Here is a 6,436-nt window from a genome sequence, read left to right on the forward strand (position 1 = left end):
GGTCTAATAAGTTTCATGGATTATTGTGATGACAGTTAAAATGGCGCATTGTGATGACAATGGCATGGATCATTGTGATGACCAAGCCATGCAATATTGTGAAGACAGGTGTCAGGGAGCATGGTGATGACATATGTAATGGCCCATTGTGATGACAATGGCATGGAGCATAGTGATGCCAAGTGTCATGGAGGATTCTGATGATAAAATTAATGGAGCATTGTGATGACAATGGCTTGGAGCATTGTGATGACAAGGGTCAGGGAGCATTGTGCTGACAAGTGCGTGGAGAATTGTAATGACAAGTGTCGTGGAGCATTCTGATGACTAGCTTGTGGAGTATTTTGATGACAATGGCATGGATCATTTTGATGAAAACGGCATGGGTCATTGTGATGAAAAATGCATGGAGCCTTTTCGTGACAGTGTTCAAGGAGCATTCTGATGACAAGTGTCAGGGAGCATTGTGATGACAAGTGTATTGAGAATTGTGATGACAAAGGTCATGGAGCATTGTGATGAAAAGAGCATGGAGTATAGTGATGACAGGCATCATGGAGCGTTGTGATGACAAGTGTTATGGAACTTTGTGATCACAAGGGTTTGGAGTATTGTGATGACAGAGGTCATGGATCATTTGGATTTCAAGGAGCAGGGAGCATTGTGATGACAAGGGCATGAAGCAATGGGATCCCAAGGTTCATGGAGTATTGTGATGACAATGGAAATGGAGTATTTTGATGACAAGCGCATAGAGCATTGTAATGGAAATGTCATGTAGCATTTTGCTGACAAAGGCATGGAGCATTGTGATGACATGTGTCATGGAGCACTGTGATGACAAGCGTCACGGAGCATTGTGAATACACGGGTCATGGAGCATTGGGATGACAAGGGCATGGATCATTGTGATGACAAGGGTCATGGAGCACTGGGCTGAAAATGTTCATGGACTGTTGTGATGACAGGGGTCATGGAACATTGTGATGACTAGGAAATGGAGCATTGTGATGACAAGTGTCCCAGATCATTCTGTTGTCTGTTGTCATGGAGTGTTGTGATAACTTTGGTCATGGAGCATTGTGAAGATATTCGCCATGGAGCCTTGTGATGAGTAGGTCGTGGAGCATTGGGCTGTAAATGTTAATGGACTACTATGATGACAGGGGTCATGGAGCATTGTGATGACAAGGGAATGGAGCATGGTGATGACAAAGTCCTGGAGCATTGTGAGGAGAAGTCCATGGAGACTTGTGATGACAAGTCTCATGGAGCATTCTGATGAAAAGGGGGATGGAGCATTTTGATTACAGGGGTATTGGAGCATTGTGATGACAAGGGCATGGAGCATTATGATGAGAAGTCCATGAAGCATTCTGATGACATGCGTCATTGAGCTTTTTCATGACAAGGGCATGGATCATTGTGATTATAGGGATCTTGGAGCATTGTGATGAAAAGGGCATGGATTATTGGGATGACAAAGGCATGGAGCCTTGTCATGACAGGGTTCAAGGAGCATACTGACGACAAGTGTCAGGGAGCCTTGTGATGAGAAGTGTATTGAGCATTGTGATGACAAAGATCATGGAGCATTGTGAAGAGAAGACCATGGATAATTTTGATGATGAGCGTCATGGGGTTTTGTTATGATAAGGGTTATGGAACATTGTGATCACAAGTGTTTGTAGCATTATGATGACAGAGGTCATGGAGAATATTGATTTCATTGTGATGACAATAGCCTGAAGCATTATGATGATGGGCATGGTGCATTGTGATGGCAGGTTTCATGGAGCATTGAGATGAAAAGGAGCATGGAGCATTGTGTTTACAAAGGTCTTGGAGCATTGTGATGACAAGGGCATGGAGCATTGTGATGAGAAGGTCATGGAGTATTGTGAAGACAGGTGTCAGGGAGCATTGTGATGACATATGCAATGGCCTATTGTGATGACAATGGCATGGAGCATTTTGATGCCAAGTGTCATGGAGGATTCTGATGACAAAGGTAATGGAGAGTTGTGATGACAATGGCTTGGAGCATTGTGATGCCAAGTGTCAGGGAGCATTGTGCTGACAAGTGCATGGAGAATTGTGATTACAAGGGTCATGGAGCATTCTGATGACAAGCTTCTGGAGTATTTTGATGACAATGACATGGAGCATTGTGATGAAAACGGCATGGGGTATTGTGATTAAAAATGCATTGAGCCTTTTTGTGACAGGTTTCAAGGAGCATTCTGATGACAAATGTCAGGGAGCATTGTGATGACAAGCGTATTGAGCATTTTGATGACAAAGGTCATGGAGCATTGTGATGAAAAAGGCATCGAATATTGCGATGTCAGGCATCATGGAGCGTTGTGATGACAAGTGTTATGGAACATTGTGATCACAAGTGTTTGGAGAATTGTGATGACAGAGGTGATGGATCATTTTGATTTCAAGGAGCATGGAGCCTTGTGATGACAAGGGCATGAGGCAAAGTGATCCCACTGTTCATGGAGGATTGTGATGACAATGGAAATGGAGTATTGTGATGACAAGCGCATAGAGCATTGTAATGACAAGGCCATGTAGCATTTTGCTGACAAAGGCATGGAGCATTGTGATGACAGGTGTCATGGAGCACTGTGATGACAAGCGTCACGGATCATTGTGAATACAGGGGTCATGGAGCATTGGGATGACAAGGGCATGGATGATTGTGATGACAAGTGTCATGGAGCACTGGGCTGAAATGTTCATGGAGTGTTGTGATGACAGGGGTCATGGAGCATTGTGATGACAAGAGTCCCGGATCATTGTGTTGTTAGGAGTAATGGAGTGTTGTGATGACAGTTGTCATGGAGCATTGTGATGATATTGGCCATGGAGCACTGTGATATGTAGGTCGTGGAGCATTGGGCTGAATATGTTCATGGATTATTGTCATGATACGGGTCATGGAGCATTGTGATGACAAGGGAATGGAGCATGGTGATGACAAGGTCCTGGAGCATTGTGATGAGAAGACCATGGAGACTTGTGATGACAAATCTCATGGAGCATTCTGATGAAAAGGGGCATGGAGCATTGTGATTACAGGGGTCTTGGAGCACTGTGATGACTAGGGCATGGAGCATTGTGATGAGAAGGACATGGAGCATTCTGATGACATGTGTCATGGAGTTTTGTGATGACAAGGGCATGGAGCATTGTGATTACAGGGATCTTGGAGCATTGTTATGAAAACGGCACGGATCATTGTTATGAAAAAGGCATGGAGCCTTGTCATGACAGGCTTCAAGGAGCATACTGACGACTAGTGTCAGGAAGCATTGTGATGACAAGTGTATTGAGCATTGTGATGACAAAGCTCATGGAGCATTGTGATAAGAAGACCATGGTTAATTGTTATGATGAGCGTCATGGGATGTTGTGATGATAAGTGTTATGGAAGTTTGAGATCACAAGGGTTTGGAGCATTATGATGACAGAGTTCATGGAGATTACTGATTTCATTGTGATGACAATAGCCTGAAGCCTTATGATGATGGGCATGGTGCATTGTGATGACAGGGTTCATGGGGCATTGAGATGAAAAGGGTCATGGAGCACTGTGATTACAGTGGTCTTGGAGCATTCTGATGACAATGGCATGGAGCATTGTGATTACAAGGGTCTTCAGCATTGTGATAACAAGTCTCATGGAACCTTGTGATGACTATGCCGTGGAACATTGTGATGGCAGGGGTCATGGTGTATTGTTATGACAGAGGTAATGGAGCATTGTGATGAGAAGGGCATGGGATATTGGTCTAAAATGTTTCATGTATTATTGTGATGAGAGTGGGCATAGAGCATTGTGATGACAAGGGTACGGAACACTATGATGTATGAGTCATGCAAGATTGTAATGACAAGGGCATGGAGCATTGGGATGACAAAAATCATGAAGCATTGTGATGACTGGAGTCATGGAGCATTGTGATGAAAAGGGCATGGAGCATTGTGATGAGAAGGTCATGGCGTATTGTGAAGACAGGTTTCAGGGAGCATTGTGATGACCTATGTCATGGTCCATTGCGATGACAATGGCATGGAGCATTGTGATGCCAAATGTAATGGAGGATTGTTATGACAAATATAATGGAACATTGTGATGACTAGCGCTTGGAGCATTATGATGACAAGGGCCATTGAGAATTTTCATGACAAGGTCGTGAAGCATTGTGATGACAAGGTCCTGGAGCATTGTGATGAGAAAACCATGGAGCCTTGTGATAACAAATCTCATGGAGCATACTGATGAAAATGTTCATGAACCATTGTGATTACAGGGGTCTTGGAAGTTTGTGATGAAAAGGTAATGGGACCTTGTTATGACAGGGTTCAAGGAGAGTACAGACAACAAGTGTCAGGGAGCATTTTGATGATAAGGGTACTGAGCATTGTGATGACAAAGGTCATGGAGCATTGTGATGAGAAGACCATAGATAACTGTGATGACGAGCGTCATGGGGCATTGTGATGACAAGTGTTATGGAATATTGTGATCACAAGGGTTTGGAGCATTGTTATGACAGAGGTCATGGAGCATTTTGATTTCATTGTGATGACAATAGCATGAAGCATTAGGATGATGGGCATGGTGCATTGTGATGACAGGGTTCATGGATCATTGAGATGAAAAGGGGCATGGAACATTGTGATTACAGTGTTCGTGGAGCATTGTGATGAGAAGGGTCATGGAGCCTTGTGATGACATTGCCATGGAACATCGTGATGGCAGGGATCATGGAGCATTGTTATGACAGGGTAATGTAGCATTGTGATGGCAAGGGCAAGGAGCTTTGTGATGAGAAAGCCATGGAGCTTTCTGATGACATGTGTCATGGAGCATTGTGATGACAAGGGTCACGGAGCATTGTGATGAAAAGTTCATTGAGAATTGTGGTTATAAAGGTCACAGAGACTTGGGATAACGCGGGCATGGACCATTGTGATGACAAACGTTATGAAGCATTGTGATGACAGGTGTCACGGAGCATTGTGATGACAGGGGTCATCGATAATGGTGATGACTAGGGAATGGAGCATAGTGATGACAAGAGTCCCGGATCATTGTGTTGTCAGGTGTCATGGAGTGTTGTGATGACAGTTGTCATGGTGCATTGTGAGGATATTGGACATGGAGCATTTTGATGAGAAGGTCATGGAGCATTTTGCTGATAATATTCATGGAGTATTGTGATGACAGTTGTCATGGTGCATTGTGATGATATTGGTCATGGAGCATTGTGATGAGAATGTCATGGAGCATTGTGCTGATAATATTCATTGAGTATTGTGATGACAAGGGTCATGGAGCTTGGTGATGACAAGGTCCTGTAGCATTGTGATGAGAAGACCATGGAGGCTTGTGATGACAAGTTTCATGGAGCATTCTAATGAAAAGGGGCATGAATCATTGTGATTACAGTGGTCTTGGAGCATCGTGATGACAAGGGCATGGAGCATTGTCATGAGACGGCCATGCAGCATTCTGATGACATGGGTCATGGAGCTTTGTGATGACAAGGGCATGGAGCATTGTGATTACAGGGGTCTTGGAGCATTGTGATGAAAAGGGCATGGATCATTGTGATGAAAAAGGCATGGAGCCTTGTCATGACAGGGTTCAAGGAGCATACTGATGACAAGTGTCAGGGAGCATTGTGATGACAAGTGTATTGAGCATTGTGATGACAAATGTCATGGAGCATTGTGATGAGAAGACCATGGATAATTTTGATGATGAGTGTCATGGTGTGTTGTGATGATAAGTGTTATGGAACATTGTGATCAAAAGGTTTTGGAGCATTATGATGACAGAGGTCATGGAGATTACTGATTTCATTGTGATGACAATAGCCTGAAGTATTATGATGATGGGCATGGTGCATTGTGATGACACGGTTCATGGAGCATTGAGATGAAAAGGGTCATGGAGCACTGTGATTACAGTGGTTTTGGAGCATTTTGATGACAAGGGCATGGAGCATTGTGATGAGAATGCCATAGAACATTCTGATGACATGCGTCATGGAGCTTTGTGATTACAAGGGCATGGAGCATTGTGATTACAGGGGTCTTGGAGCATTGTGATGACAAGGGTCATGGAGCCTTGTGATGACAAGGCCGTGGATCATTGTTATGGCAGGGTTCATGGAGCATTGTTATGACAGAGGTAATGGAGCATTGTGATAAGAAGGGCATTGAGCACTGGTCTGAAATATTTCATGAATTATTGTGATGAGAGAGGGCATGGAGCATTGTGATGACAATGGCACGGAACACTGTGATACATGGGTCATGGAGGATTGTAATGACAAGGGCATGGATCATTGTGATGAGAAGGGCATCGAGCATTGTGATGACAAGTGTCATGGAGCTTTGTGATGAAAAGGGC

Source organism: Mesoplodon mirus (assembly GCF_964341445.2).
Source record: "Mesoplodon mirus genome assembly, contig: HAP1_SCAFFOLD_29, whole genome shotgun sequence".
NCBI classification, from domain to species: domain Eukaryota; kingdom Metazoa; phylum Chordata; class Mammalia; order Artiodactyla; family Ziphiidae; genus Mesoplodon; species Mesoplodon mirus.